The sequence below is a fragment of the Oryctolagus cuniculus genome, chromosome 10 (genome assembly GCF_051225735.1).
Source record: "Oryctolagus cuniculus isolate XC-2025 breed Fujian yellow rabbit chromosome 10, ASM5122573v1, whole genome shotgun sequence".
NCBI classification, from domain to species: Eukaryota; Metazoa; Chordata; class Mammalia; order Lagomorpha; family Leporidae; genus Oryctolagus; species Oryctolagus cuniculus.
Genome location: NC_142876.1, coordinates 26,950,372 through 26,960,780, shown reverse-complemented (window position 1 = coordinate 26,960,780; position 10,409 = coordinate 26,950,372). Strand labels below are relative to the sequence as shown.

The window sequence follows — 10,409 nt, the reverse complement described above, 5'->3', positions numbered from 1 at the left end:
TAATTTTGGTGGGATAGCATATCCATGTAGCTGTGACATGGTAGGGCTTACCTACCATGGTAGAAAAATGAAGACTGCAACCACTCTTATGAAAGCCTTGACTTATTTTAACATGGATTTTTCTAGTCTTTGGTATCATAACTTTTATCATAACAGGAAATCTCTCAGTGTCTTATTCCTACGAAGTATTATTCCATCCATAAAACAGAAAATGTACCTAAATAAGTAACCCTTCCTTTTTCTAAAGAATTTAGTATTTCCTCAGTGGTGTCCTGAAGAAAAGCACAGCCATTCTCGGTTGCAAATACAGGGGCAGGGCCAGGATAAATCTCTCTGTGGGCTGTGGAAGGGGCCAGGGAATGAAGGAATTGTAGTGTGTGCGTCCTTTATGCAAGGTGAAGGATGGAGCAGCAGAGAGAGGGCAGAGAGAACTGGCGAAGGGTGAGAATGAGAGCTCTAAGAGTGGGAAGGTGCAGAGAGGGAAAGACAACCAGAGGTGAAGGCAGCCAGGTTTAGCTCTCTCCTGAGTTCCAGCACCCTAACGAGACCAGTGGCCACGTGTTCAGGCTGGGGGCAGAAATGATTGTTATCATCACGTTCTTAGTGGCAAAACCAGCACCTGTTTAGTAGAATAGAATAAGGGGTATGTGAGCTGTGACTCTGCCTGCACCCCCCTACTCTACTTTTGATCTACTTTCTGCTTTGATATGGAAAAGAAGGGGGTAGAGAGGGTCTGTGTGTGTGTGAGAGTGTGTGTGTGTGTGTGTGAGTGTGTGAGTGTGCATTCAGACAGCTATCCATGCATCTTTGCATTTATTTTCTGAGGCTTTAACTTCAAAATCAATTGAAATCAACAGATATTTATTTAGAATCCATGAAACACATATTTATTATTTAGGAGAGAGTTAAGAGGTTATAAAGTAATGGAAGTGCACCTTTCAAGTCCTAGATTACTCAGAGGTTTCCTGATATAAAACACTTTTACTCATTATCTCCATAAGTACATCTGACCCTCTTAGTCTAAGTAAGCAATTTGGGTTTCAAAAATAGTTAAAAATCACAGAATATACTATCTCTACCTTTCAATTCACTTAGGGATACCACACATGAAGTGCTAAAGGATTAAGCCATTGGAGGTGGTAGCCCTGTGTAAATGGAGTAGAAGTTTCTGGTTTCTCTAGGGTAGCCGATCTGTCCTGGCTTGCGTGTGACAGTGGTAATCATTGGGTGGTTGAGGTTAAAGACCTGAAGTTTGGCTAAAATTGTCCTGTGGTATAAGCAGGCATCCAACTCTCCTAGGTGCTGTCACTGGTCCTCCAAGCTGCCTTCTCTGTTTTACCCCCCGACCAGTAGTGCAAGAGTTCCATGTATTTGACATCCTTGTCAACACTTATTTTGTTATGATTATTTTTTAATTTTGTTTTTATTATTTGACAGATAGAGTTAGAGAGAGAGACAGAAAGATCTTCCTTCTGTTGGTTTACCCCCCAAATGGCCTCTATAGACGGCGCTGCGCTGATCTGAAGCCAGGAGCCAGGTGCTTCTGCCTGGTCTCCCATGCGGGTGCAGGGGCCCAAGCACTTGGGCCATCCTCCACTGCACTCCTGGGCCACAGCAGAGAGCTGACCTGGAAGAGGAGCAACCGGGACAGAATCCGGTGCCCACATGAGATGCTGGTGCTGCAGGCGGAGGATTAACCAAGTGAGCCACGGTGCCGGCCCCTTGTTATTATTTATCTAGCCTTTCAGAGGGTATGTGTTGGTATCTTCCTGTGGTTTTAATTTGCATTTCTGTGATGAACAGTTATATTAAACAGTTTTTTAATAGGCTTGCTGGCCATTTGTATATCTTCTTTTGCGAAATGACTGTTTAAGTCTTTTGTGCTTTTATATGGGTTTTTGGCTCATTATTACTGTTTTAAATGAGTTCTTTATATATTCTAGATACAGATCCTTTGTCACAGATAAGCCAGGGGTACTTTTGGATGACTTCAGCAACAACACTGTCAGTTATGTGACAGAACAGAAAGGCCTGAGCCAGGCGCTCCTTTGCTTACCAGGCAGGTCTAGCATCCGCAGCACTTTTGCATTTCACAGTAGTTCTTGCAGCTTCACGGCTGCATGATGGCTGTCACTGGCTTCAAGCGCCACACCTGTGTTCAAAGGCAGGCAAAGTGGATGTAACCAGGGAGTCAGTAGGAAAGGTCCTTATGTGATGACTCCTTTTTCAATGGAGATAATTTTTTTTTCTCTGAAATCCTTTCTAACTTTCTGTTATTTTGTGTTGGCCAAAATCAGGTATCCTGAATCCACATACCAGCACTAGGAAGGCTGTCAAAATGAATTTTAGGCACTGATTTACTATACTGTAGTCAAGATTTTGGATTAGTCAGTCATGATCTGTGCCTGGAGGCTGGGAACACAGGTGCTACCAGTTACAAGAGAGGCCTGGCTGCTGGGTAGGCACCTACTATGTTAGCATTAGAACCTACAGAGGTCTATGTTATTTTCCTGATGCAGTGAGGGAGCCTTTGGAAAATCTGTGAGGCCCTGGTAGGCTTATGGACAAGCTAGGGATTAGAAAACCAAGTCCTTGGCTGGCGCCACGGCTCACTTGGCTAATCCTCTGCCTGCAGCGCCAGCACCCCGGGTTCTAGTCCCAGCAGGGGCACCGGATTCTATCCCGGTTGCTCCTCTTCCAGGCCAGCTCTCTGCTGTGGCCCGGGAGTGCAGTGGAGGATGGCCCAAGTGCTTGGGCCCTGCACCTGTATAGGAGACCAGGATGAAGCACCTGGCTCCTGGCTTTGGATAGGCATAGTTCCAGCTGTAGCTGCCATTTGGGGAGTGAACCAATGGAAGGAAGATCTGTCTCTCTCTCTCTCACTGTCTAACTCTGCCTGTTAAAAAAAAAAAAAAGTCCTTGACTTAAATGCATTAACCAATAATACAACACTTACTCTCATTAGATATCTAATATTAGAGGACACTTCCTGGCGTGAATAGCTGGATCAAGTTGTTCTGTGTACCAGGACACAAGGCCACGTGAGTCCAGGAGGAATGCTGAAGGAAATTAGGGCTTAAGAGTCCAGGCCTTAGGCTCGGTTTCCCCTGAAAGCAGAGTGGGGGACAAGGGCATGTTAGGTAGCTTATTTGAGAAGTGATTTCCAGAAAGTAGAGTGAGGAACTGGGGAGAGTGACATGGAGGAGGGGAAGGGAATGCAAAACTCGTTTCCAAGTGTGCCATCTGTGTGGGTGACTGGAGCTTAATTGTGTGGGCACCTCAGGAGCTGCATCCCTGACAGAACTGAGTCCCCAGTGTCCTGCTAGGGTAGACAGCTGCACTGGTGTTACCTGGACTGCTCACGTACGCACATTCACTGTCCCCTGGCTGAGTTCCTGAATCAAAATGTCAGGTGGTGGTTCGGGATATTGGGTTTTCACAAGCCTCCCAGGTGACTGTTATGCAAGTTCACATTTAAGAGCCCCTGCTCTGCTCCACAGAGAGAGCATTTATCAATCATCTCCTGTTTCCCGGGGGTGGGGGTCAAACCATGGGGTTAACTCCCTTCTGCTCCCAGCATGCTCCTGATCACTGTGTCCGTCACTGCCTGTCGGAGAACCCACAGTGAAGAGAAGGGTTGCGGTGCAGCTGAGGTGAGGCCGGCCACGCACCGTAGGATGATGGTTTCTGCAGTCAAGCTGGGGTAGGTGAGTCAGGAAAGGGCAGCTCTGGGCATGTCTGGGCCGGGAGGAGTGAACAAGAACAGGCCAGCTTGGGTGGTGAAAGCGCCTTCAATGTCCAGGCTTCCCGGAGGAAGCCAGGGAATCGCTTTGTAAAGCAAAAGCTTGTTTGCAAAATCTCTAAGCTCCCGAAAGGCAAGACACTGGATAACTACGTGGGACTTCTTTGCACAGGACGGAGGAACAAGGCCCATGGGAAACTGCGGTTCTTTATGTTGCATATCACGGGGCCTCAGTGACGTCTCCCTGTTGGGATCAGGTTCAAGGGACTGGGCAGCCTCTGCAGCCCCACTGCTTTGCGAACTTAGAGCTGAGCACTTTCCCATCTCTATTTGCTTTTGTTTTGCCCTGAGAAAATTCTTCTTAGCCAGCCATTACGTCCCTTCCAGATTTCTCCTGTTCCCTTTGACTCTACAGAAGTCATCGGTGTGCATGATCTGGCTTGAACTGTTTGAAAAATGGAGGAAAATATTACTCTTGAGATTAGATTTAATATGGGTTGGTGGAGCAGGGAGGATGTACCTGGTGGTGGAGTGGTCTGAATCAACACGCAGAATTTCTTTTCTTTTTTTTTTTTTTTTCCAAGAAATACCATTAGGCTTAAGAAGCAATAACAGGAGATGTAAAGATTGAGAAAGTGAACAAACTTGCAGATTTTGTCTGTTGTGGGTGAGACGTTCTCCAACCCAAAAAGATTTCGGTCATTGCAATTTGGACCTTAAGGATCAGTGGGTACAGAAGCTTCCCAGGGGAAAGATGGGCGGCCTTTCCCTTCTCTTCCAGTCTCAGGTCATCCCTTCATTCCAAATGTCTCTGTGCTTATACGTTGTGGATTTCTGTAGCTGGGGAATGAAAGTGTCCACTATATGGGTCTCCTGGTTGGGAATGAATGAGAAACCAAAACTCACATTTTCTTTCTTTTTTTTAAGATTTATTTATTTATTTGAAAGTCAGAGTTACACAGAGAGAGAAGGAGAGGCAGAGAGAGAGAAAAAGAGAGAAAGAGAGAGAGAGAGAGAGAGGTCTTCTATCCTCTGGTTCACTCCCCAGTTGTCCACAAGGGCCAGAGCTGTACCCATCCGAAGCCAGGAGCCAAGAGCCCCCTCTGGGTCTTCCACGTGGGTGCAAGGGCTCAAGGACTTGGGCCATCTTCCACATCTTCCGCTGCTAACCCAGGCCATAGCAGAGAGCTGGATTGGAAGTGGAGCAGCCGGGACTCGAACTGGCACCCACATGGGATGCTGGCACTGCAGGCGGTGGCTTTACCCCCTACGCCACAGTGCCAACCCCCATATATTCTTTCAATTATAATCCAAGGAACTCCAGATGCTTCAGTTTTGTTCTACGTGTCCCATTTAGGCATTGGCGTTTGTACATATTTAAACCTCACTGCAGTTTCTCACTCTGGTTCAGAGCATTTTTTTATGACAGGCAGAGTTAGACAGTGAGAGAGAGACAGAGACAGAGAGAAAGGTCTTCCTTCTGTTGGTTCACCCCCCAAATGGCTTCTACAGCCGGCGTGCTGCGCTGATCCGAAGCCAGGAGCCAGGTGCTTCTCCTGGTCTCCCATGCGGGTGCAGGGCCCAAGCACTTGGGCCATCCTCCACTGCACTCCCGGGCCACAGCAGAGAGCTGGATTGGAAAAGGAGCAACCGGGACAGAATCCGGCGCCCCAACCAGGACTAGAACCCGGGGTGCTGGTGCCTCAGGCAGAGGATTAGGCTAATGAGCCACAGCACCAGCCATCAGAGCATTGTATTGACTCTGATGAAGACCTCTCACATCTGACTCTGGCCCCTTTGAGGCCTGTGCTTGTAGGGGAGCTGGAATTTAAACATCAGACATATATTTAGGAAGTGCCTTCTATGCTCCAGGTATTGTATCCGGTGTTAGGAGTGTACAAAGGAGCAGGACATGGTTGGGGCCGTCAGAAAAATTAGAATGTAGTAGAAGTAGACCTGAGCACCAGCTGCCCTCACAGACCATGGTGATGGGCGCCGTGCAACAAAGGAGGCGACATTGTGCTTTCGGTGGAGTGAAAGATGTTCATTCTTCTTGACAGAGGAGCAGAGGAACTGGGAGACGTTCCAGTGAAGGGGAAAATGGTTCAGGATTTTGAGGGATGCATAGGGGTTTGCTACTTACCCATCTACATGGGTGGGTTTCCTGGAAGGCAGGTCAAGTGTGTAGCATTTTAGGGGACTGCAGAGGAGTCCAGTAAGGTTGCACTGTAGTGTGTTTCAGAAGGAGTCACAGGCAGGAGACCTGGAGGGCAGGTCAAAAGACAAAGATCAAAACTCTTCCTTAAGCCATTAAGAGTGACTTGAGGGAGTGATAAAGTGATTCAGCTCACGGAATTCTGAAGAGTGAGAGCTGACAAAAGTAGACTAGTAAGTCTAACTTTTAGACACTTTCATAGGGTGGAGGGAAATGGGGGATTGTTTTTGGTGAGAATATCCAAAGTAGCCTCCCCCCGCCCCCACTACTACTGTTTTTTAGTGGAAAAAGGGAAGATCTGAGAGACAAAGGGATAATTCAGTGCATGGATTTCCTATAAGGAAGGAAATGCATCAAGATTAAAAGTCAGTCTTAGAATGGACTAGGAAAGACTTCTCACATACACATTGAGGAAAGGAAAAAAGTCGTGGATGAATTTACTTCTGTAGGAGAGGAGGGTGAAAGAAAACTGAAGGCGTGCCTGCCTAGCTAGTTCTGTGTTATTTGGAAAACAGGCATCAAAGACATCTGGTGTGACAGAGTGGTAGAGGAGAGTGTTAGCATTTTAGATCTGCTGCTGTCAAGTAGAGGAATGAGATCCAAGGGGAAACGTAACTTTTAAAATGCTAGAGCCCATGCATTGACGAGCGTGAGAGTGAATTTTCCTATGAACTAGGCTGCAGGACGAAGGAGATGGGGCTGTTTTTTCCCGAGTTTCAGCTTCCCTTTGGGGTGCTATTCCATTCATCTCTCTCTCCCCTGGCTCACGGGCCTCCTGGAAGTGAGCAGCCACTTCAGATGTTATCAATGTGGAGAGAAGTCTCATTCTGTCTATTCACTTAATTTCCACTGAGTTTTCCAAATGGACCATTCATGTGTAAGTGAAGCATGAACAGCGACATGTGGGGAAAATATTAGAAACAGGGAAATGGATTGCAAAATTCAGGTTCCTGGAATTACCTTCTCCAGCTCCTGTAGGTTCACAGGTGCATTGACTTCCTCATCCTCTGCTAGGAAGCAGTGATCACCCTAGGCTCCAAGGCTGCCCTGCTCTCTGGCTCCCTTCTGCCTCCACATCCCAACTCCATGGGGTGGCCACCGGGCAGGTGGGGCCCTGAATGCCCCCAAGGTCAAGATGGCAGAAAGACTCTCAGCTGCAGCTGCCTCGTAGGGCCCACTGGAACGTCTTCCTTTTAAGAAGCAGTCACCTTGGGGCAGACGTTATGTATTTTGAAGACACCTGTTAAGTTGCCTGCATCCCACACCAGAGTACTTGGATCCCATTCTGGTGTCTGGATCCTGACTGCAGCTTTCTGCTAATGCAGACTTCAGGAGGCAGCAATGATGACTCAAGTATAAACAGGTTCCTGCTACCTTCTTTCTCGCCCTTCTCTCTCCCTTTTCTTCTCTCTCTCCCCTCTCTCTTCTCTCTCTCTCCCCCCCTTCTCTCTCCTCTCTCTCCAAGAGATCCAGCTCTTGACTTTGGCCTGGCCCAGGCCCAGCTGTTTATGGGCATTTGGGAGGTGACCCTGTGAGCGTGAGTTCTTACTGTCTCTGTCTCTGATTCTCTGTCTCCAAAATAAGTTCAAAAAGCAGCAGCCCTCGATTTTTTAAAGGATTTATTTATTTATTTGAAAGCCAGAGTTACACAGAGAGAGGAGAGGCAGAGAGAGAGGTCTTCCTTCCGATGGTTCACTCCCCAATTGGCCGCAACGGCCGGAGCTGCGCCTATCTGAAGCCAGGAGCCAGGAACTTCTTCCCAGTCTCCCACACAGGTGCAGGGGCCCAAGGACTTGAGCCATCTTCTACTGCTTTCCCAGGCCATAGCAGAGAGCTGGATGGGAAGAGGAGCAGCCAGGACTAGAACCATCGCCCATATGGGATGCAGGCGCTTCAGGCCAGGGCGTAAACCCACTGCGCCTGAGAGCCGGCCCCAAGCAGCAGCCCTCTTTCCCTATTGAGTTGCAAGCCTGTGAGATTGAGTGCATGGAGTAACCTCAACACTCTGAGGGGTCTTCTGCATGCAGGGACACATAGAACCTAATAGAAGTCAACAATGTGATGCAAAAGTCAAATTACTCCCCAAACACCAAGAGCTTCCATGAAGAGACTGTATCTTGGAATCTAAACACTGCATCCCCTCAGCAATGAAATGATTCTAAAAGAGTTGAAAACTAGTTTCACTCTTTTTAAATCATTGTGTCGCAATAATTCAAGATTAATTTTATCATCTGCTTCCCCCAGGCTGAGACTGATCAGTCATGATTCCACAGTGTTCAAGCTGACAAGTTTTCATAGGCAAATGCTCTTTTTGAATCATAGTTGCAACAATATAAACCATCCCTCTTATTTATAAATTCTACACAGTAAGTAAATAGCAAAACTGAACCCGAACTCAGTTCTGTTTGGCTCCAAGTTTGGTTAAAACAAAAACGAAACAATAGCAACAACAACCAAAAAATGTTGCCAAAACAGACCGCCACTGCTAGCAGCCATACGTGACAAATGTTCCAGTATTCCAGACACTTTGGGGAGGTTACGGTTTTGCTTTAATGATCCTCCACAGTGGGGATGAATATATTTGATCCTTTCTTTTTGGTGGGTCTGAAGAAAGCAGGAGAGAGAGCAACACAGAGAGGAGGAAGGGTGCTTTCACGGTGATGTCTTCCCGCGTGATCATGATGCCTTTAACCTCTGATCCTAGCATGATTTCCTTCTCCCATCAGACACAGTATTGGTGAATCTCTAGTACTGTTCTCTCTTTCTTAGTGGGTCCATAAACCGCCTTTTCTTGCAGACACAACAGAGAGTGATTAAAAAGTGAACTCCATTTCCTCTCCAGCATCTCAGCTTGGGAATCCGATTTCCAGCCACCCATGGCTCTTGTGTAGAATCTGGCAGATGACAATATTTTCCAGGTGCTGTGTATGCTGATTGTTGAGACAGCGTGTGATTTTTGTGCTGAGAATTGCTCTTACGAGACTGTGCCCTGGCTGTCAGGGGGGATGCATGAGGAACAATGCCCACCTTGAGAGGCCCAGACACACAGGGACACAGGCCCCCTAGCTGTCCAGTGCATAAAGAGATCAGGGCCCCTAGGCCCTAGAAGCAAAGCCTCATCCACTGTTTCTTAGGAGATAGAAGGTCTGTTATCAGCCTTCCAGGGACATGAGGAGCCCTCTGTCTTGGGAAGAAGTGATGGGGGATAATGTGTGTCTTCAGAGGCCCTGTATGTCAGTGGCCCTAGGCTTGTTCAGGATGTGCAGTCTGGTTCTTGTTCCATTATTTCATGATCAACCACAACTATAACTTGCTCCATCTGAGAAGGTAAGCCAGAGGTTTCCTAGACTACAGGCTCCTGGAGAAAGGGAGTGGGGGTGGGGGTGGGATATGTGAAAGGAACAGGGCTGAGCTTCCTATTGGCTAAAGGCTTGGGGGCTGAGAATCCATTGGAGGAGGGAGGAAATAATGGCAAAGGAAACTGGTACCACTGGGGGCCTGGGCCAGGAAGCTGCCCTTCACTGGTGGAGGAGGGGAGGGGAACCCCATGGGCTCAATTATGCTGGAACTTTTCATCTATGATAATTTCTACTAAAGCAAAAAACTTAAATGTTTGCCACTTTAATTTCTTGGAAAACAGAGCATTCTATTTTAAAACATCATTCACATCAGTTTTATGAGTTGCCACCATATTTTGTTTGCAAACTCAGAGATGCACTTAAAAAAATCTGCACTCACAGAAATAACCCTAATCTGGCATTTTAGGTATTGTGGTTTAAACAGTTCAAAAATTGCAGACACATTTGGAAAGTCTGAAGTCCTGTTCCAAGGAAAAGATGAACACCCTAGGGGCCGAGGAAAGGAGCAGAGAAAGGAACATAAAGGGCCGACAACATGACAAACGCAAGATCAGTAACAAGGCCCTGGTGCTCCGCTGCGTTTTCACTCTCAATGACTCTCAGGAGGCAGTGTTTCCGAAGCAAACACTTCTGGGCTCTGCATCTGCGGGCTGCGCCTTTTAGCTTTCATTAACTATTTATGGAGCCAATTTATCTGAGTTTCAACTTCGCGAAATAATGGACTATACTAGGATCACAGGAATCCTTTTTCCTCTCAGTCTGGATTTCAAGTAACAACATAAACTTTGAAAAGGTTTTATGCTTAATTTAAGAAGCTACTAATGGTATTTAATTCCTTAATTGAATTCTGGTTGAATAAAACCTCCTAACTTGGGTTTGTCCTTTCAATTTGCATGACCCTTGTCTTGGAAAGGACCTGATCAGAAATGGCCCTTTCTCCTGTAAATGGAGGTGGAGCTGTGCAGTCCTTTGGTGCTTATCAGACTCCCTCTTGTGTTAGACTTCCACCTGCGGCGCCGGCACCCCGGGTTCTAGTCCTGGTCGGGGCGCCGGATCCTGTCCCGCTTGCTCCTCTTCCAGTCCAGCTCTCTGC

At 47.1% G+C, this 10,409-nt stretch overlaps 1 long non-coding RNA gene across 9 annotated transcripts in view; it reads left to right on the top strand.

The window, feature by feature from the left end:
• The first annotated feature begins 3,478 nt into the window (after nt 1–3,478).
• The window catches only part of LOC149123714 (uncharacterized), an 85,884-nt gene continuing 78,953 nt past the window's right edge, over nt 3,479–10,409 (top strand). For 3 of the 9 annotated variants that reach the window (XR_016214021.1, XR_016214017.1, XR_016214018.1), the window contains exon 1: nt 3,479–3,653. This is a non-coding gene — a long non-coding RNA (uncharacterized LOC149123714). Of the gene's footprint in view, nt 3,708–10,409 lie in introns of all 9 variants that reach the window. The other 6 variants (XR_016214022.1, XR_016214020.1, XR_016214019.1 and 3 more) reach the window with 2 other exon arrangements.